Source organism: Panthera onca, chromosome A3 (assembly GCF_046562875.1).
Source record: "Panthera onca isolate mPanOnc1 chromosome A3, mPanOnc1 haplotype 2, whole genome shotgun sequence".
Taxonomy (NCBI): domain Eukaryota; kingdom Metazoa; phylum Chordata; class Mammalia; order Carnivora; family Felidae; genus Panthera; species Panthera onca.
In genome coordinates, this window is record NC_138341.1 from 31,234,916 (window position 1) to 31,257,672 (window position 22,757).

The 22,757-nt window shown below is 42.7% G+C and overlaps 1 long non-coding RNA gene across 1 annotated transcript in view; it reads right to left on the reverse strand.

Annotated features, from left to right (window-relative positions):
* The window catches only part of LOC144615959 (uncharacterized), a 118,923-nt gene extending 97,269 nt beyond the window's left edge, over positions 1–21,654 (reverse strand). Inside the window, exons 1-2 of the long non-coding RNA XR_013554769.2 lie at positions 21,568–21,654; positions 20,494–20,718 (exon numbers count right to left, since the gene is read on the reverse strand). This is a non-coding gene — a long non-coding RNA (uncharacterized LOC144615959). The remainder of the gene's footprint in view (positions 1–20,493; positions 20,719–21,567) is intronic.
* Positions 21,655–22,757: the final 1,103 nt, after the last annotated feature.

The window sequence follows — 22,757 nt, forward strand, 5'->3', positions numbered from 1 at the left end:
TTTTGGTGTAGGAAAGAGAATTTCATGGACTGGATACCATCATTTGGTACACACTTTGAGAACTGTCACTAGGGAATGGCAAATTAAAACAACAGTGAAACTCATATGTGGAATTTAAGAAACAAAACAGATGAACTTAGGGGAAGGGAAGCAAAAAGTAAGATAAGAACAGAGAGGGAGACAAACCATAGAGACTCTTAAATACAGAAAACAAACTGAGGGTTGCTGGTGGGGTGCTGGGTCAGGGGAATGGACTAAATGGGGGATAGGTATTAAGGAGGGAACTTGTTGGGATGAGCACTGGGTGTTCTATGTAAGTGATGAATCACCAAATTCTATTCCTGAAATCATTATTACACTAATTGTTAACTAACTTCAATTTAAATTAAAAAATTTTAAAAACAACAGTAAGATACCACTGTACCCCTATTAGAATGATTAAAATATAGGGGGAAAGGGCGCCTGGGTGGCTCAGTCAGTTAAGAGTCTGACTCTTGATTTCGGATCAGGTCATGATCTCACAATTGTGAGATCGAGCCCTGGGTTGGGCTCTGTGCTAGGCATGGAGCCTTCTTGGAATGATCTCTCTCCCGCTCTGCTCCTTCCCCACTTGCTTGCTCGCTCGTTCTCTCTCTCTGTCTTTCTCTACAAATAAATAAGTAAACTTAAAATAAAATAAAATGGGGGGGGGGGGAACCTGACAGTACCAAATGGTCCACATGAATGCAAGATGTTTATAACAGGGAACCTGAATTGTGGGGAGGAATCATGTATGAGAACTCTCAAGTATTTGCTCAATTTTTCTGTAAATCTAAAACTGTTCTGAAAAATAAAGCCTACTATGTTTTTTAAAAAGCCAATACAGGTAAACTGAGGCCACATGGAACATTCGCAGGGTAGAAGAATGATAAAGATCAAATAGGTTTAAAGGCAGAAGAGACCTTAGAACTGGTCATTTGTTCCTCCAGTATTTGCTGACCACTTACAAAGTGTCACTCTCTGTGTGAGGCACTCCATGGATGATGAAAACAAGACAGCCCCACACAGTAAGTGAAAAATGCCAAATGATCCCATTTTTGATAAGTATGTGTGTCTGGGGGTGGGGGTGGGGTACAGAACTCTGAGAGGACGGTCACTAAGGTATTAACAGTAGTTATTTCTTGATGGGCTTGTGTTTCCTCTCACTGGTTCACATTGTTTCATAGTGTTTATTTCAAGCTTGCTTTGCTGCTGTCACAAGAAAATAAAATAATAAAAGTCATTTTCCTTTTATTCTAAGGAGGCCCCCTTGGAGAGTGCTCCCAGGTGAAGGTGAAGTTGGGGCCAGGAGTGTGAAAGCAAATGAAATGGGGCAGGGTGGCTGGGACAAGGGCCTGTCTCACAGAAGTACACAGCAAGAGAACCCCATGTCCTGAACGGAGGTGTTTTTGGTCGCCCAGAGGACAGATCCCGGTGGCTTCCAAGGTGCATTTCACTCAGTGGCAGCAACACTTGACCACCAGTAACCACAGCCAAATCTGCGATCCTGATCGTTTTTGACACTCGTTCATTTCCACTAAGCTGTCTCTACCACAGTGTTCTCCAAAGGGTGCTTTATAGAAAACTAGTCCCCAAGATATTAGTAGGTGGGCTTCTGTGGTTAAATGCTTTTGATAAATACTGGATTGAATTAATGAATAGCACAAATACAGCAGAATATATCAAAGCCTTTATTACTTGATGGTACAATGTGTGTCTCCAGAACAGAAATGGTGTTTCCCAAATTTGTTTGAGAAAAGAATTCACACCACCACCCACTTTCTACTTTATTTGTTTCAGCGGAGGCAAGATAATTTCATGGACTAGATAACATCATTTGGTACACATTTTGAAAACTGTCACTCTGCCATATGTCACATTAATGGTTCATGGACCACAATTTATCTTGTTCATCAGTATTCCCACATATCTCCAGCAGCTAACACATAGAGGGCTCTACGTAAGAATTGGTAAATATGTGAATAAATGAATTTCATTATGAAAAACTGACTTGGGGCGCCTGGTTGGTTCAGTCAGCTGGGCAGGCAAATCCTGACCTCAGGTTCATGAGCTCAAGCCCTATGTTAGGCATAGAGCTTACTTTTTTATAAAAGGGTTGGAGGCGTGGGGAGAAAGAAAAACTGACTTCCCATAAAGCTCTACACTTGCTGTATTTCTTCTGGCTTGTACTTTCACTTCCCTACAAAGAAAATAAATCACCCAGGATCACAATGAACTGCCCAATCTGGACAGTCCATGTAGGCATGGAAGTAGTCAAAATCAGATCTGCTCACCGGGACTGTCTTTCTCCCAAAGGTTCTGCCACTTGCGAACGAAATGCTCTCCCTAGCCGAGAGTTAGGGACAAACCAAGGCAGACGGGTGTGTGGTTCATCTTACCAAACACTTTCAACAAATTCAACTTACTTCATAAGAGTCAATTGGGAAAGACCTCTAAACAAAACAGCCACTTGGATTATATGAGGTGAATGCATGACTGTCGAAGCAATGAAGACTTGTCTTTTCCACTTCTCCATCAAGAGATTAGCGGGGGGACATGCTTTCCCCATGTAGCCTGATAACAGCTGTGCTGGAGGATGACTTATACATGGATTACAACCAAATGGAGTCAAGAAGAGGTCGCCCACAGTCTCATAAAAAAGAGTTCCCCCGGGGCGCCTGGGTGGCTCAGTTGGTTAAGCATCCAACTTCAGCTCAGGTCATGGTCTCATGGTTCATGAGTTCGAGCCCCATATCTGGCTCTGTGCTGACAGCTCGGAGCCTGGAGCCTGCTTCGGATTCTGTGTCTCCCTCTCTCTCTCTGCCCCTCCCCTGCTTGCACTTTGTCTCTCTCTCAAAAATAGATAAACATTAAAAAGAATTTTTAAAAAAGAGCTGAAAATGTGTGTGTTCCTCCAGATATTTCCCTGACCCCAAACGCTCAGCCGTTGTGGTACTTGATGCTTCTGTCTTCTGCAGGCTTCTGTCCTTGAACAACAAAGGAGCTATTGCCCTCGTTTTTTTATTTTTAAGGGCTGAAGAAACTCGTTAGCCCCTCTAAATACAACAAAGGAAAACTCCATTCGGCCAAAAGTTCAAGCCTAAATTTTAAATCTAAATATTTGAACTGATCACTGATGTCCACATGCTACAAAATTATAACTTCCTCTTTTTAAAACCCTGCTGATTGTACTGTACGTATTCTAAGCAGAATGCCTTTCAAGTCTAGAGCCATTTTAAATTCTCAAAACTTTACATATGCAAGGAAAGCAAACTGAAAGCGAAAGTCAGTAAGTTTCCCCTTATTTCTGAGATTAATTTCAACCTCCCCAGTTTTCTGCACTCCTGCCATGGTTCAGACTACTAGATGCGGCAACAATGAGGGATTTCCTAGGTTACACAGGAAACCTGGACTCAATTACTGCAGAGGGATATGTGCCATTTCTAAGTTTGTGGTTTGCTTCACTGTGTTTAAAGCAAAGGTTATTAGACACTAATGCTGCACAGATTTTCTAAATATTCTGGATTGCCAATGGCAGAGCCAGATGTGAACCACATCAGGAGAGACATGCGTGACAGCGTTTTCCTAAATGCTCATGATGAATTATAATTTGCAAAGGGGAAAATTGCAGCTGTGTGGTGCCAGGATCACTTCTTGCAAATACTACTCTTCTCAGGGTATTTTCTCCTCAGGGACAGTAGAGGCTCCCTTTTGTGTGAAATCTAAAGAACAGTATCAAAGACCTCAGTCATCAGCCTGCCCTACCTTTAGGCTATCCGAAGGGTGCGCCGTACCCCCAGGACAACCTCTTTACTCTCTTCCTATGTATTTTTGCTTGGGTGGCTGTCTCTGTCTGGAACCCACGGCCCTAACATCCTTCAGAACCTGGCTCAGACCTCATCATGGTCAAGGAGCCTCCCGTCTCCAGTCCCTCTCCAGGCTCATCATTCCCCTGTATTTGTCATTCCCTGTAGTTATCTATACTTGTCATCATGACTATTGGTAGTGGCCACTGGAAAGTCTGGCATCACATCCATGGCCCCCTTAAAGCAAGAGTGTGGAATGGACTCCCTCGTGTGTATTTTCTATACTTCCTCTTTCCTTCCTTCACTTCATGCTGTGTGTCCCCACCCTTGATTGGATTTGCCTTTTTCATCCCTTCTAAAGTGTTACCTTATTCTAGCTTCTCTATTTTCACATGATATCTTAAATCATCTCTGGACTAAAGTGGAGTGTCCATGTGAATCTGTGGACTATATTAGCATGCATTGTTCTCTCAGCACATCCTCCGTGAGTGCCTACGCTCCCACCATTTCACATACTTTGCCAAGGAAAAACTGATGTCAGAATCAAGTTATCTTCCTGTCCTAGTTGTCTTCTTGTATCTAGTTACCTTTGATGTTCTAATTTTTGAAACTTTTTTTTTGTTCCTCCTTTGATTAAAGGATTAAATGTGCAAGACCTTTTATATATATTATCTGCAACCCGGAATTATCATCCCATGTTATACATGAAGAACCACATAATCAGAAATGTTAAATGGTTGGCCCAATGCCACCCAGCTAATAAGGTAGAGTCGAGACTTGAACCTCAGTCTACGTGATTCCAAATCCCTTGACTCTGTAGCTCCTAAAAACCTTTTAGGTTTAGTACAAACCAAACTCCATGGTTTGTACTAATTGATTGTTGAAATATGACTAGGAAAACTTGGTCCAGAATTGAATAAAACCTTAGAGGCTAAGCTATTGCAAGTTGAACTTGTAAAGCTGGTACAAATTGGCTTCATAAAGAATATGAGTAGATCCTAAGCAGATCTGTCTGGGAAAGACAAGGAAGACATACTAAAGTAATCAAAACACTTAGGATATGGGGTAAAGAATCCAAGAAGAGATGCCATGTGCTGATGTCCAAGTTTGGATACAAAGAAAGAATGAATGAGGCACACTGGTTTGGATTTAGGCCCAAGGCAAACTGATCTAGCTGTGCAACCATCCCAGCAATTTTAGCCCAACCCTTGGGTTTCAATAAGGGTAGCCGTGGTGGTTATTTCTTGAAGGAGTCTGACAAAATGGAATAGACATTTTATATCTGAAGCCAGAATACAAAATCTTTGTTCACTGAGAATCTATACACATTACCTTCTCTGTAACATTTTCCCTAACTCCTCCCTGGTATTTCATGTTTATGTAATATTTACCACATGGTATTATAATGGTGTACCTATGTCTGTCTTCCCCCACTAGAGCTTCTGCTACTCAAGGGCCATAATATAATCTTTTGGAAATATCATACATATGTCACTTCTTCCCAAACCGATCTAAAGACTGGATGCAATTCCAGTAAAGCCAAATAGAATTGTTGAAGAACTTGACTGATAATTCTCAAATTTATATGCAGGAGCAAAGACCTAAGAACAAACAAGGCATTCCTGAAGGGGACTATCAAGATTCATTACAAAGTTGTACAAAGTTGTCTATATAATAAAGACAGTATTGTAGTGGTACAGTTATATACAAATTGCCCAATGAAATAGATGAAAAGGCCCAGAAACATAGAGAGAGAGAGGTGAAGAGGGTGGATCCTTGACATAGGACAGAGAAGGCATTGCAAATTGGCAAGGAAACAGCAAATTCATTAATAAACAGTGCAAGACCAATTGGTTTTCTATATGGAAAAGAAACCCTGTAATTAGATCTTGCTTCACACCATGCAGAAATGTCAAATCCTAGAGGATTTAAGACTTAGATGTAAAAGGCAAAACACTTAAAATTTGGAAGACAATGCAGGAGAATATCTCTAGGACCTGAAAGTAGTGAAGGTTACTTTAAAAAGTACAAACTGCATGGGGTGCCTGGGTGGCTCAGTCGGTCGAACATCCGACTTCGGCTCAGGTCATAATCTCACGGTCTGTGAGTTTGAGCCACGCGTCGGGCTCTGTGTTGATGCTCGGAGCTCAGAGCTTGGAGCTTGTTTCAGATTCTGTGTCTCCCTCTCTCTCTGTCCCTCCCCCGCTCATGCTCTGTCTCTCTCTCTCTCTCTGTCAAAAATAAATAAACATTGAATGAATGAATGAATGAATGAATGAATAAATAAATAAATAGTACAAACTGCAGGACACCTGGGTGGCTCAGTTAAGTGTTAAGTTGGTTAAAAGTCCAACTTCAGCTCAGGTCACGATCTCGTGGTTTGTGAGTTCAAGCCCCACGTCGGGTTCACTGCTGTCAGCACGGAGCCCACTTTGGAACCTCTGTCTCTGTCACTGTCTCTCTCTCTCTCTCTCTCTCTGCCCCTCTCCCGCAATCTCTTGCTCTCACTCTCTCTCTCAAAAATAAATAAATATTTAAAAAATAATAAACAGTACAAACTACAAAAGAAAAAATAATAAATTCAGCTGCATTCAAATTAAGAACATCTGTTTAACAGTACATCCCATGATGATGAAAGTGGTCAGAAACCCCACAAATCAGGAGAAGATAATTTGCAACATGTATGACCAATAAAATGTACATAAAGACGGTTTACTTTTTTTATCTTCTAAGTCCAATAAATAAATGAATAAATCCCAACAGAAAAATGAGCAAAAGATAGGACTAGGACAAAGCAGGAAACATGACAGGCCCCCAAACACATGAAGGGACACTCAACCTCATTAGTAATCAAGGAGACATTCAGACACCATTACTTTTCACCCAGTGGATGAGCAAATAAGAAGTCTCAAAACTGTCAAAGTCTTGGTGAGGGTGTGAATCAACTGGAATTTTTATACATTATTGGCAGGAGTCAACTGGTACAACCAACTTTGGAAAAAATAAGCTGAACATTCACATACTTTATAGCCTAGCAGTTCTACTGTAAAGAAATTCTTGCATACATGTCCAAGACTCATGTGATTCTACTTCTGAGGATAAATCCTAGAGAATCTCTTGCACAGCATTTACGTATAGGAACATTCTTAACAGCATTGTAATAACAACTGCAAATAACCCTTGTCCAAAGTGGCCAGAGAATGAATAAACAGTCATTTATTCATGCACAATAAAATGTGAAAAAAGCAAGTGAAAAAAAGACTGGGTATAGTAAAATACCATTTTTTTGAATTTTTTTTTAACGTTTATTTATTTTTGAGACTGAGAGAGACAGAGCATGAACGGGGGAAGGTCAGAGAGAAAGGGAGACACAGAATCTGAAACAGGCTCCAGGCTCTGAGCTGTCAGCACAGAGCCGGACACAGGGCTCGAATTCACGGACCGCGAGATCATGACCTGAGCTGAAGTCGGACGCCCAACCGACTGAGCCACCCAGGCGCCCCGTAAAATACCATTTTTTAAACAAGCAAAAAATACACTATTTGATATTATATATGTATGTGATAATTTGGTTTTTTTAATATTTACTTTGAGAGACAGAGAAAAACAGAGTGTGAGCAGGGCAGGGGCAGAGAGAGAGGGAAACACAGAATCCAAAGAAGGATCCAGGCTCTGAGCTGTCAGCAGAGAGCTTGTTGCAGGGCTCGAACTCACAAACCATGAAAGCATGACTTGAGCCTAAATCAGACGCTTAACCGACTGAGCCACCCAGGCACCCCAATAACTTATTTTTTTTAACCAAGGGTTCATAGAAATCAAATTCAGAATGTTGGTTACTTCTAGAAGAAATGATCAGTCATGTGATTAACAGGAATTCTGAGAACGCATGAGTGGCGGCTTGTGGGAGGCGATATCTGAGGGAAAGGAGGGCAGGGATCTCTGCAGTCGCCATGGATGCACTTCCTAGCAGCCCAGCTTCGCGTGACTGACTTTGTTAGCTAAAGGTGTAGAATTCAAGAGAAAGGAGCCAAACCCTATGAGTGTGTCTTTGTTGCCTCCGGAGCAAGGAATTGCCTGGATCTGTGGTTTGGCTGTGGAATGAGCAGTGGAAGCACTTTCTCTTCCATTATATCTGCATAATAGACTGGCTGATCCCACGCCATATTACTAAGCTCCTGGCAAGCCAAGTGGTTTCCATGTTACTTCACTGACAGCTTCCCTGAACTTCAGGTTTCCCTAGCTCCTGATTCCGTGTGGTGAAAATTCCCTCAAGTATCATTATTCTTCGTCCCTTATGTTTTTCCAGACCTTCCCTATCACCTGAAGGCTGAGACAGATTCCTTGGTAGTAGGAAATTTGCAGCCAGCCTCCTTCTCCAGCTCTTGTCTGGAAGAATCCTCAGCAAAGGCTCCTAAAGCAAAGCTGTGGGAGTGCCCCCCCGCCCCCGAGTGATGTTAGGTCCAAGGTGTCTCAGGATGCCCACGTATCCCTGGCAGCAGTTAACAATAGCCAGGATATCTGACTTCACCTCAACACTTTCAGGATTGTGTTGACAGACCCAGAATTTTGAGTATTTCCATCCAGAAATGTAATATATCTCCCCCTTTATTCAAATGCCCGCTCAAAAAAGCTTCTCATTTTCTTCACCAAATTCTATTCATTTCTCAATAACTATATTCCTAGGAATGCTCTGTTTGGGGTGACTTGGGGCAACAATCTATTGATTTATAAACACCTGCTGGCCACTAGAGGTTCCAAGATGGCCACCCTTCATTTACTGAAAACAAACCACATCTCTCCCGTGAAGAAGCACCACCTTCCTGCAGGTTGGTTTAACACCAGGTGTTTGCTTGTAATTTCCCATTTGTACAGATCTTCCCCAAGGGTATGTAGAAAGGGCCCTACCCACTGCAGTGGAAGCCAGAGCATGGTTCCTCACACTACAGTAATGTCAAGAACAGATGTGACCACCTGGTCACCGTCCTTGACCCAGGCTGCCTTAGTTACTACGCATAGGAGGCAATGTAGGCAGATGTCAGGAAATGCCTTATTCGCAGCTGAGCTCCATGAGCCACACTTCTTAGGTTGGCTAATGTCCTCCCTCTGCAGACCAGCACACCTTTCTTTTTTTTTTTTTTTAATAATTTATTGTCACATTAGCTAACATACAGTGCATACAGTGTAGTCTTGGTTCAGGAGTAGATTCCCGTAATTCACCACTTACATACAACAGCCAGTGCTCATCCCAACAAGTACCCTTCTCAATACCCATCTCCCATTTTCCCACCCCCAACTCTTCACCTCCATCAACCCTGTTTGTTCTCCGTATTTATTTTAATTTTTTTAATGTTTATTTATTTTTGACAGAGAGAGAGACAGAGCATGAGCGGAGAAGAGGGGGCAGAGAGAGGGGGAGACACAGAATCCGAAGCGGGCTCCAGGCTCTGAGCTGTCAGCACAGAGCCCAACACGGGGCTCAAACTCACAGACCGTGAGATCATGACCTGTGATGCCTCCCTCTCTGTTTGTAACTTATTTTTCTTTCCTTTCCCCTATGGTCTTCTGTTAAATTTCTAAAATTCCACACATTTGTAAAAACACAGGATATCCGTCTTTTTCTGACTGGCTTATTTCACTTAGCATAATACCCTCCAGTTCCATCCAAGTTGTTGCGAATGGCATGATTTCATTCTTTTTCTTTGCTGAGTAGTATTCCAGTGTGTGTGTGTGTGTGTGTGTGTGTGTGTGTGTGTGTGTGTGTATCACATCTTCTTTATCCATTCATCACTTGATAGACATTTGGGCTCTTTCCAAAATTTGGCTATTGTTGATAGTGATGCTATAAACATTGGGGTACATGTGCCCCTATGCATCAGCACTCCTTTGGATAAATTCCTAGTAGTGCTATTGTTGGGTCATAGGGTAATTCTATTTTTAATTTTTTGAGGAACCTCCACACTGTTTTCCAGAGTGGCTGCACCAGTTTGCATTCCTACTAACAGCGCAAGAGGGTTCTCCTTTCTCCACATCCTTGGCAACATCTGTTTTTTTCCATGTTCCCAAATACAGAACCTAACCTCATGCCTAAAGGAACAAGAAACAGACCAGCAAAGAGAGCCCAAAGCCAGCAGAAGAAGAGAAATAATAAAGATTAGAGCAGAAATAAACAATATAGAATCAAAAAAGGAATAGAACAGATCAATGAATCGAAGAGCTGGTTTTCTGAAAGAATAAACAAAATTGATAAACCCCTAGACAGACTCCTCAAAAAGAAAAGTGAGAGGACTCATATATATAAAATCACTGATGAAAGAGGAGAGATCACAACCAACATCACCAAAAATACAAGCAATTATTAGAAAATACTATGAAAAATTATATGCCAACAAACTGGACACCCTTGAAGAAATGGACAAATTCCTAGACACCCACACACTACCAAAACTCAAATGGGAAGAAACAGAAAATTTGAACAGACCCATAACCAGTGAAGAAATTGAATTGGTTATCAAAAATCTCCCAACAATTAAGAGTCCTGGGCCAGACGGCTTCCTAGGGGAATTCTACCAGACATTTAAGGCAGAGTTAATACCTATTCTTCTCAAGCTGTTTAAAAAAATAGAAATGGCTCACCAAAGAATTACAAATAATATATTTAGATACTCCCTCCTACTGGAGATAAGAATAGTGCCTGCTCCGTTAGAATATGGACTGTACTTGGTGACTCACTTCCAAAGAACAGAGTAGGGAAAGGCAAAGCTGGTAACTTTGCAGTGGAGAAATCCAACAAAAACCACTTCAACCAAGTGATGAAGATTACCATCTTCCATTACATTATGTCCATATCATGGATCCTGTGATACTTTAAAACAGAAAACTTCACTTCTGTGGTAATTCTTCCATAAACCCAGAATTCTAGTCTCATCACGAGAAGAACAAACACAAACCTGGATTGAGAAATATTTCACAGGATGCCCATACTCCTCAACACGGTCAAAGTCATGAAAATCAAGAAAAGACTTAGAAGTGTCATAGACCAAAGGGGACAGAGGAGACAGCAACTGAAAGCTAGTGGTTCCTACTCTGGATTGGATCCTAGACCAGAAAGGAACACCACAGAAATGGTGAAATCCACATACGATCTGGAGTGTAGTTAATAGCTAACGTCAGCTTCACACTTTAGATAAATGTACTATAGTAATGTAAGATGTTAGCAATGGGAGACAGTGAGTGAGGGATATATGAGAATTTTCTGTCCTACTCTGCAATTTTCTGTAAATTGAACTATTCCCAAATAAAAAGTTTAGTTTGAAAAGAAAAAAAAAAATAGAAATGGAAGGAAAGCTTCCGGACTCATTCTATGAAGCCAGCATTACCTTGATTCCCAAACCAGACAAAGACCCCACTTAAAAGGAGAATTACAGGCCAATATCCCTGATGAACATGGATGCAAAAATTCTCAACAAGATACTAGTAAATTGAATTCAACAATATATTAAAAGAATTATTCACCATGATCAAATGGCATTAATTCCTGGACTTCAGGACTGGTTCAACATTAACAAGTCAACCAACATGATACATCACATTAATAGAAGAAAGGATAAGAACCGTATGATCCTATCAATAGATGCAGAAAAGCATTTAACAAAATACAGCATCCTTTCTTAATTAAAAACCCTCAAGAAAGTCAGAATAGAAGGAACATACCTTAACATCATAAAAGCTCTATATGAAAAGCCTACAGCTAATACATTTTCAATGGGGAAAAACTGAGAGCTTTCCCCCTGAGATCAGGAACATGACAGGGATGTCTACTCTCACTACTGTTGTTTAGCATAGTTGTTTAGCATAGTTGTTTAGCATAGTGTTGGAAGTCCTAGCCTCAGCAATCAGACAACAAAATGAAATAAAAGACATCCAAATTGAAAAAGTCAAACTTTCACTTTTTGCAGATGACATGATACTCTACATGGAAAACCTGATAGACTCCACCAAAAAACTGCGAGAACTGATCCATGAATTCAGCAAAGTCCCGGGATATAAAATTAATGTACAGCAATTGGTTACATTCCTATACACCAATAATGAAGCAACAGAAAGAGATATCAAGGAATCCATCCCATTTACAATCCACCAAGAACCATAAAATACTGAGGAATAAACCTAACCAAAGAGGTAAAAGTTATGTATGCTGAAAACTATGGAAAGCTTATGAGAGAAATTGAAGAGATACAAAGAAATGGAAAACATTCCATGCTCATGGATTGGAAGAACAAATACTGTTAAAATGCCGGTACTACCCAAAGCAATCTACACGTTCAATGCAATCCCAATCAAAATAGCACCAGCATTCTTCTCAGAGCTAGAACAAACAATCCTAAAACTTGTATGAAACCACAAAAGACCCTAAATAGCCAAAGTAAAGTTGAAAAAGAAAACCAAAGTTGGAGGCATCACAATCCCGGATTTCAAGCTGTATTACAAAGCTGTAATCATCAAGACAGTATGGTATGGGCACAAAAAATACACAGACCAATGGAATAGAACAGAGAACCCAGAAATGGACCCACAAATGTATGGCCAACTAATCTTTGAAAAAGCAGTCTCTTTAGCAAATGGTGCTGGGAGAACTGGACAGCAACATGCAGAAGAATGAAACTGGACCGTTTTCTTACACCGTACACAAAAATAAATTCAAAATGGATGAACGACCTAAATCCATTTCAAAGCAGATGAAAGATAGGAAACCATCTAGAGGAGAAAACAGTCAACGACCTCTTTTACGTCAGCCGCAGCAACTTCTTACTTGACATGTCTCTGAGGGCAAGGGAAATAAAAGCAAAAATGAATGGGACCTCATCAAGATAAAAAGTTTCCACACAGCAAGCAATCAGCAAACAATCAGCAAAACTAAAAGGTGACCTACGGAATGGGAGAAGGTATTTGTAAATGACATATCGGATAAAGGGTTAGTATCCAAAATCTATAAAGAACTTACCAAACTCAACACCCGTAAAACAAACAATCCAGTGAATAAATGGGCAGAAGACATGAATAGACACTTTTCCAAAGAAGACATCCAGATGGCTAACAGACACATGAAAAGATGCTCAACATCGCTCATCATCAGGGAAATACAAATCAAAAACACACTGAGATACCACCTCACACCAGTCAGAGTAGCTAAAATTAACAAACCAGCACACCTTTCTAATTTACATTGCCTCTCCTGGGCCTTCAGGATGCATGGGCTCTCTGGATTTGAAGCCAGTTTTACTTGGGTCTATAAGGCCTGATTTATAGATGATGCATGTGTTTGTGCTTTTTGTTAAATTGAGTTTTTCATTTCCAACACATTTGGGCTTAAACTTCTGGCTTTCCACCTTTAAGATCTGATTTCATGGGAAATGCCATCCAGGAATGTACAGAACATCTGTTGTGTGTAAGAGGAAGTTGCCATTTGGTAGACCTAGGAACAAGAGGCGGGCAGGAAGAGGCAGGGTTTCTAAGGCTGGGGGAGGCTCGCTCAGCAGCCCTCCAGTACTTGCCCACCCTATCCTTGCTTGGTTCCTTTGTCTTTTGAAGAATGCAAAACAGCCAACTCCTCCTAAATGGTGTCATTCATAATTCTGCAGAAATCTTCCCTTACAATTCACAAAAATGACATAGTTTTTACAGTATTTTAATTTTTAAAAGTACCAGACATCAGGGTAGAAACTGGAAAGAGTATTGCATATGGATTTCAAAGAGCTATGCTCCAGTCAGACCTTATTAAGACTACATACATGACTTTGAGCAAGTCATGTGACCTCCCCATGCTTCATCCCATCCGAAAATGGGAACAGTAATACCCACCTTCTAAGATTGTGGTGAGGCACAAATGACTTTGCCCAAGAGTTGTACAAACACTAGCTATTATAATTTTACTCTAAGAATGTTAGTAGATGTCCCATAAATATCTTATTTCAAGACAACAATTATTTAGCGCTTATATGCAAACAGAATATGAGAGATTCCGGTAGCACAAAAACGATAGTAATACTAGTTCCTATTTATTGAACACATACTACATGCCAGACACTTTGCTAAAGTCTTCACAGAAAGTATCTGTAATCCTCAGGCAGGTAATATCATTCATCCATTTTTACTGAAGGTAAAAACCATGTTTAGCAAGTTTTAGTAACTTTGCCAAGGTCACAAGGCTCCTAAGTGGCAGAGCTGGAGTTCAAACACAAAATGTCAACTTTTGAGCCTTATTTCAAGAAGCTTCAAAACTATCATGAAAAGCAAAACCTATTCGCAAATAAGACACATTCATAAGTAAATAAATAAATGAAATTCACAAATTTAAAAGAAACAAAGAAATAGAAGATATATCATGGGTAATACCATTGATTACCCCCAACATGTGCTTTGTTTCCTGGCTCTGGGTCTTTGTGGTCACACCTCCCTTTGGGGCACATTTTTTCTCCTCCACTTGTCAAAATATGTATCCTTCATGGCACAAAATAACATGCTTCTTTGTCCATGAAGTTTTCCCAAATTCTCAGTTCTCCCCCTCTCTCCCTCTGGCTCTTTGTTTATAAGTGGAGGAGGGAAAGGATGTCCTAGACAGAGGGAGATATGGGCAAAAAGGCCCACATCCTAGGAGACAAAGCACATATCCAGGTAGTATATTTGTACAGCTAGAACATAGGAAAAGTAAAGGTAGACATGGCCCAAAGTAGGGACTGATCATTGCCTCCTAGTATCCATTTGCAACTCTTCCTTTTGTTAAGAAAAACCCAATTTTATCCCAGCACATGGCTACCCAGCTAGAGGGTACAACTGCCAGCTTCTCTTGCAGCTAGGTATGGTCATGTGACTAGGCCTGAGCCAACAGTGCATGAACTGACATGACATGCTAAAACCCTGAGCTAACGTCCTAAAGACCAAGCCCCCTACCTGAGACCTCTCTTGTTCCTCTTCTTCCCGGATGCAAATGGCAACAAGTAGAGCCTTGGACCCAGATATGGAATCCATAAGTGAAGGATGGAAAAACTGCCCACCACCTGGACACTCACGTCTAGACACATGACAAAGGAATAAACTTTTATCTTATTTAGGTCATGGTATTCTGGCTTCTTGTGCGACCTTCAGAATCACAAATGTGTGCTGTCCACACCATATTTGACACAAGACCGACCTTTATAGGGTCCTGACTCCATGATATATATTTGGAAAATAGTTCACAGGCAATAGGAAGCCTTTTTTTTTTTTTTAACTTGAAACATCTATATCCACACAGTGACCTGGTGCCATGGTTTATCTTTCTTAAAGAGTATTAATGTATTAATGGTAAGCCTTTCTATCAACTACATTTCAAATTATGTTAGCTAGAGCTTGAGGTCAGGACAACATATTTGTCTAGATCTCACAGTAGAGGGCTGTACTGGCTTTATTGAAAGAGTTTTGCTTTCAAGAGTGCAGAAAGGGAAGAGGAAATAGAGACATGAGGAATGCGTGTGTCGGAGACAATTCTGCCAAAGAACGGTTTGCCCATAGTCTTCAGTCAAATTGCTAGTCCCAGTTATTCTGGAATAGGGTGACTCTCAGGAGGGCACAGTCTAAACCAGTGGTACCCAACTAACATCCACCACCTTATATCTTTTATGCAAAACACAGTAAGCAATTAGATTGAGACCTAGAGTAAGATCTCACCTATGTGTTTCTTTAAAGAGATGGGTATTTCAGATAAATCAATTTTTTCAGTGTCTGACGCTTAATTTCTTAACTGTTTTATCATTGGCCAACAGCAATTAAATCCATGCTATGGTTCCCAAGATGATCATGAACAAAACCTTAAACACATGTACTAAATTGGTGGCAGTAATTATCAGAAGGTGAGTGCCTGAGTAATCCAGAACATGCTTGCTTATTCCTTTTTAAATTGTCATCATAAGAGAAATATAAAATGTAAGCATTTTCTAGAGAATCTGGGGCCAATCTATACCTCTCCTGTGTGAGAAATTCAGGTATAAGTAGCCAACATTTCGAGGCACGTGGTCTATTAACTAATCATTGGTCTTTCGTAAATCTTACCTTATAAATATATGTTCAAGATATTATTCAGCATGTGTTGTACATTAAATATTTTTACCACACAGACTTATTCCTCATGGGTCTGTGGTGAGGGAGGAAAACTTTAAGTGAAAAGCAAAAATGTGTAATTCTCAAATTACACCTACAAGGAATCAGCAAAAAGTCAGGATACTATTACTTGAAAGTAAAACAGTGAACTGATTTACAGGACACTTGCATTCCTGGAAAACTCAATGTATTTTATTACCATGTAAAAAAGTATTTGTAGTTCTATGTAAAATGGAGTTCACATCTAGGTTCAAGCAATGGCCAGTGAGTTTTTTACACTAATGTGCCATGGGACATTCGAAAGTTGTGCGGGACATGTAATAGTGTTTGTGATGGGCAGGAAGGTGCTATGCATGGCAGGGTGACCGCTTAACCTACTGCACCACACAGGCGCCCCTGACTTGATCTATTGGTCAATTTATACAAAGAAAAAACTCATTTTACAGAAGGCAAAGGGGAGGAGTCTATTATGCAGACTGGTAGTGCCTCTTAATCATCAAAGCTCTCTGTTTTCTTATCATCTTGCTCAGATTTTTCATTTATATCCTCTACTCTATATTCAGCAGTATCTGTTTTCCTTCACGTTCTATCCAATATAGCCTTAATTTTAATCATAGGGTTTTTTTGCTTTTTTAAAAATTTCTGGGTTCTGTGCTTTTTGGAGATGAGAGATGTTTGACAGCTTTCTCTATATCTTTTACTATAATTAGTCTATATAGATATTCTATCTTCTCTTGAACCTTATTTGGTAATTTATATTTTACATATTTACATTTCAGCAACCTTTGTTATTGCAATACAGCTCCCTGATCTTTTATATCTCTGCTTTGGGCTCTTGATTTGATTATTTTTGAAATTAATTCCAAAGGATTTTGTCATAGATTTTTAAACAAACTTTATTTTTTTAGAGAAGTTTTAAGACCGTAGCAAAATCAAGTGGAGAGTACAGAGAGTTCCCACATGGCCCCCACCCCCCAACATGCATAGCCTCCCCCACTATCAACATCCCACACTAGAAGTGGTATGTTTGTTACAATTGATGAACCTACATTGACACATCGTTACCACCCAAAGACCATAGTTTACATTAGAGTTTACTCTTGGCATTGTACATTCTATGGGTTTTAACAAAGGAATGATGACGTGTCCACCATTATAATATATAGAATGGTTTCATTGCCCTAAAAATCCCCTGTGCTCCACCAACTCATCCCTTCCACCCCATAGCCCCTGACAACAACTGATCTTTTTATTGTCTCCATTGTTTTGCCTTTTCCAGAAAGTCATATAGTTGGAATCATATTTCAGATCGGTTTCTTTTACCTAGTAATAATGTGCATTTAAGGTTCCTTGGTCTTTTCATGACTTGACAGTCCTTTCTTTACAATCACTGGGTAATATTCCATTGTGTGAATGTGCCATCGTTTATTTATCCATTCACCTACTGATGGCCATCTTGGTTGCTTCCAAGGTTTGGCAATCACGGATAAAGCTGCTATAAACTTCTGTGTCCAGGTTTTGGTGTGGACATAAGTGTTCAACTCATTTGGGTAAATACCAAAGAGTAGGATTGCTAGATTGTATGGTGAGAGTATGTTTAGCGTTCTAAGAAACCAGCAAATTGTCTTCTAAAGTGGCTGTACCATTTTGTATTCCCACCAGCAACGAATGAGAGTTCCTGTTGCTCCGCATCCTCTCCAACATTTGGTGTTGTCAGATTTTGGCCATTCCAAAGCGCAGTCATCATTTTTACCAGCGAGACTGCAACACTTTTTCTGGAGTGTGTACTTTGATATTTGTTTTTACTTTTCCTTTCCTTTTTTTTTTTTTTCTTGTAACATCTTTGTATATTCCAAGATTCTGTGATGGTTCCTTTTTTGTTACTTTTTATAGAAACAGGTGATATTTTTCTGAATCAGCTTTTTGCTCTCTTACTCATGTTACTTCCCTGCCCTTAATCAACCACTTAGGCTGAAAATAGCAACATGGAAGGAAAGGGAAAAAATGAGTCCTCCCCTGTTCCTCTTCCTCTTATGCCCTCCTTACTCATCAGAAAGCCAAAGGTAGAGAGCGTGAGGACAATGTGCACATATCAAGAAGTAAAGTGAATGGGCACCTGGGTGGCTCAGTCGGTTAGGCCTTGGATTTCAGCTCAGTTCATGATCTCAAGGTTTGTGAGTTCGAGCCCCACATCAGCCTCTGTGCTCACAACCTGAAGCCTGCTTCAGATTCTGTTTCCCTCTCTCTACCCCTCCCCTGGCTCACACTCTCTCTCTCTCTCTCTCAAAACATTTCAAAAAAATTTTTTAAAAAGTTAAGTGCAAACATCTGAGTTAGTGGTGTGCAGTGCTTCTGCTGTTCTGCTTAAAACAAAATAATATATGTGCATGCACAAGCTACAAAACATGAATTGCGTGATTTTGCCTATAATTTCAATGCTCTTACAGTTTATAATTTATAACTGCCATTACACAATATAAAGATGAATGGTAAAATTCACGCTAATAATATAAGTTTTAATTGGTCTTTACTTAGAGTAACATTAAATAGTAAATGAAAAACATCATGACTATTCGAGAGAACAAAGGAGAACGGAAATGCTTTATATTTTTAAGACCTTGAAGAGTCCTTTTCCCCTGATTTTCGAACAAGGACCTTGCATTTTCATTTTGCCTTGGGCCCAAGAAATTATGTAGCCAGCCCTACCCAGGAGGTTCGAGCTGAAAAGACCTTAGAGATTATCCAGCTCACTCTCTTCATCAGACAAGGAAAATGAGGCCCAGAGAGGAAATTAAAAGGGAAGGGTGAGATTGGAGGAATTTTCTCCACCCCCAGACTTTGAGGAGTGAACTGGGGCTTCACTGAAACATGCTCAATCCCCAGGGACCCACACCTCTCTGGTCTGTCCCTGTCTAGGTTTTCTGGCACCCAACGCCTCCCACCATGATCCTGGCATTCCCAGAGCCAGACTTGTCTCCAGGGCCCGAAGACAGTGGAGTCAAACTCCCTCATTCTGTGTGTCTGCTGCATATTCCGGCCACATTCCCAACGTCCTGGATTCCCCCCAGGCATCACGAGCATACATTCAACAGCCAGACAAGACCCTCTACCACCATGTCCTGCCAGCCCTGGGCACTTGGGGACTTTCAGACGACATGTTTTCTATTCTTGGGAACACCTGGCTTCTAGTAAGTCCACAAAACCTTTTAAGTTTGGAAAATAAACTGTCAGAGATGGAGTTTAGGGGAGCACAGGGGGTCCTGATGCAGTGTCCTGAACCTTCCAGCCTTTGACCAATTTCTTCCCTCCTAAGAAGACATCACAGAGGGGAGAAGAGAGCGCTAGGAGAACAGAACCGGGAAAGATGGCATGTCTTTTCCTACAGCCCTGGTGGTGTCCTTGCTGTGAGGCTTGGAAATGTTGACTTGGAAAGACTTGACAAAAGCAACTGACTGAATAACTCATAGAACAAGAGCCTTTTATCAGATGTCCTGTCCTCGGGTAGCCCAGCCAGCACCCCCGCTGTTCACGAGCGTGCGCACGCACACACACACACGCCTTATTTTTACTTCTTCAAGGAATAAGAAAATAGACGCTTTTTCTCAAATTACAGTGAGGTAATTTTACCCTCCCCTATACCCTAGAGCCCAAGGCATTCCCAAACACAGTCGAGCCACGTCTGAAAGGACGCCATGTACCGTTTCATTCCTTTCGGTGCAAACATGAGCTTGAACTCCACCCTGCATTCCCTCCACCTACATCAAAACCCTAGAAGGAGATTTTCTTCCAGGGATAGATTTCCTGGGACTTCTTCAGGTTGCCTGAAAAGTGTTTCTTTCTACTCAAAATATCTGGGCATCGGCCACGGCCAGCTGTGGAGCGCTGGAGCAGATTGGGACCCTGGGCCTGGCACCTGCAGCCGGGAGCCAACACTCCTTCTCCCAGCTCTCAGGCCCTCCTGCCTTCTCAGGGAATGTTCTTCCCTCCCGCCATCAGCCGCAGGTTTCACAAAAAAAGACCACAGCCTCTGCTTCAGTGCTGTGGGGCAGTTTCAGGGTCTACCTCCTGACACCCCCCCATCCACCTTTCACGGATCCCACCACCCCTTCAGACACCCACCACCCCTTCACGCCCCGCCCTTCCCACAGACCCTTTGTTTCCATCAGATTCCATCGACTCCTGGGCGCTAAACTGCAGACTCCCATCACTTCCTGAGCTTTCTCCCCAGGACCCGGAGGTCAGTCCTCCTGCCTGGTTCTCCCACTGCCCTGCAGGAACCAGTTCCACCCAGCTGGGCCACTACACCTACCTCTCTGCTCTGAGGAATGTTCTGGAGGATCTGAGCAAAGCCTGTATTGTAGCACATTATCTTCCTCTAGTGTTTGCTTCGCCCACTGCCTTGGAACTCAGGAATAATGACTTACTTTTCTCTGCCTCCCCCAACGTCCAAATGATTCGTGCGGGACTGGCACATAGGGCCTGGCTTCAGGGAGCGCTCCCCACCCCACTGCCAGCTCAGCGCTCTCTGTCAACATACCTGCGCAAAGACCCAAGAATACGTGTGCTGGTAAATTTGCTTTCAGTTCGATGCCTGTCTTCCAGCGTGTTCCCAGCGCCCCTCCTCCATCACTGCCAAGGCCACAGCGAGGTTGTCACACCCTGGAGATCGAAAAAGCCACGTGGGCCGCTCTGCCCAGCCGCAGGGCTCCAGGGGCTGTTGGGGCGCTTTGAACCAATGCCGGGAAGATTTGTAATTTAAAGCCTGCGGAGACAGTCACGAAGGAGTTCATTATTTTCCACCCCCGCATGCTTCTCCGGGCCCTGGGCCCCAGCCCACCGCCCACCAGCCTCCGAGCACCTGCCACCGGGACCCCCGGGCTCAGGGATCTACACCACACCGCCCGACCCTCCTGACCACCCCTCCTGACCACCCCGGGGTGGAGCACGGTAGAGCAGAAAGGCCAGCTGAGGCGCAACCAGTCCGGACCAGTTCCCTCCTGGCTTATCTGGGGGGCGGTAAAGAGGCTGCAGGGTCAGGGAAGGGCTGGGGGCCGCTGGGAGAGTCCAGGGGGGAGCCTGGGCTGGGGGGGGGGGGGGGGGGGGGGGAGGGGTCCTGCTTCCCTCCCTCCTCCGCACTCGGCCTGAGCTCCCAGGCCTCCGACGCCCACACACAACTACCTTGGCTGCAGAGCCCTTTCTTCCAAAGACCCTTCCCAGAACCCCAGAAAGAAGAGCCCACGTGTCTGCCCTCTGCTTTCACTTCCAGGAGGCCAACGTGTTTGCATTTTACTTTCCTTCCTCTGCTGCCTTCCACTCCTGACCAGCAGAGGCACCTGGCACCTGGGGGCCCAGCATCAGGGGCAGGCAGCCTGCACCTGCCCGTCATGCAGGAATGTTTACGGAAAGCCGTAGAAGACGGGCACATGGATGGCTGCGTTAGTCAGAGTATTCCGTCCCGTGAGTGGTAAAAGCCCAGTACAAACAAGCTTAGTTTAAAAAGGGCTTTATTGGAAGGATACTGGAGCATCCGGACACGTATCTCGGTTCCCCGTGCTAGAATTGGGCCTCGATGCCATGAGGAGCCCTCCCTCTGTCTCTCCTCTCTCTTTACCTCACATGCTTTCATTCTGTCCAGTGGACATGTGGCTTTTTCTGCCACCAAAAACAGGTTCTCTGGAAGCCTCGCTTCCGATCCCTCCCTCCAACCTCTTGGGTTAAAATGCTGCCTCTCTGAGCTCTCCTCAAATCACTCCTAGGAGAGGCCTCTGATTGGCCCAAGCTCTGTCATGTGCCCATCCCTGAGCCAATCACTGTGCCCCGAGGGAGGGACCCATGCCCCCTCCGTGGGCGGGCGAGAGCTAGGAGTGCTGGGATTGACAGCCTGTCGGAACCACGGGAAGGGGGCGCTGGAGGAAGTTCCCCCCGAAGAAAGAGGAGCTCCTGTTAGGTTGAGGACGGTGAATGGGGCAAGTTTTTAACATTTTGACAAAGGCTTTCTTGGAAACAGTGCCTTAACCAAAAGAAATGGTCCGAGGGAGTTCATCCGCAAGCATTAGAGACTGGGGCAAGGAAAGCCTTGCAGAGCCCCTCCGACCACCCACAGAGGGAGCCATCTACACTTCGTCCCTACACAGCCGGAGCTAAACCCCACCATTAGCTGGGAGCATGTGTGTTGCTTTTCCTTTTAAACTTAATTCAACTTGAAAGGGCTCTTCATCTTATCTTGTGCAAGTGAGCAAGGGAGAGTGTGTTGGTTCAGTGGTGCAATAAATAACCTCTCATTATGAGAAATGTGATGCCTCAGTCCACTAAGCCATTTGGTAACCATAATCTGACATTACAGAAGCTTTTCTTGTGAGCCCAGAGATATCTGAGCCACTTCCCTTTTCAAACAACTTCAGCTAATGGCTTTCCAATGCTATTAGTGGAATGAGTCCAAGCTATCTTTGATTTGTGGCCACTTGATTGGGTCCTGAAAGCGGAGGCTCAGCTTTGTGAGGAGGAATAATTGCCTGGGAACACTGCAGAAAGATACAATTCCTGTGGAGTCGGAGGGACCACAAATTTAGAGAAACTTAACTCCTCCGGGAAGATGAAAACATTTGTAAGGGTTTCTCACTCCCATGCAGGCCCCTTCCTCACCCTGATAGCTCACTTCAGCCCTGTCTGCCTCGCCAATTTTCCTGACTCTGGGATGTTGTTTTAGAGAGGAGGGGGTCTTCTTGGATCCTACGACACCAAGCCAGGAGCCGTATAGAAAATGATCCAGCTGCACAGCCTGGCTTTCAGGTCAAACCTCCA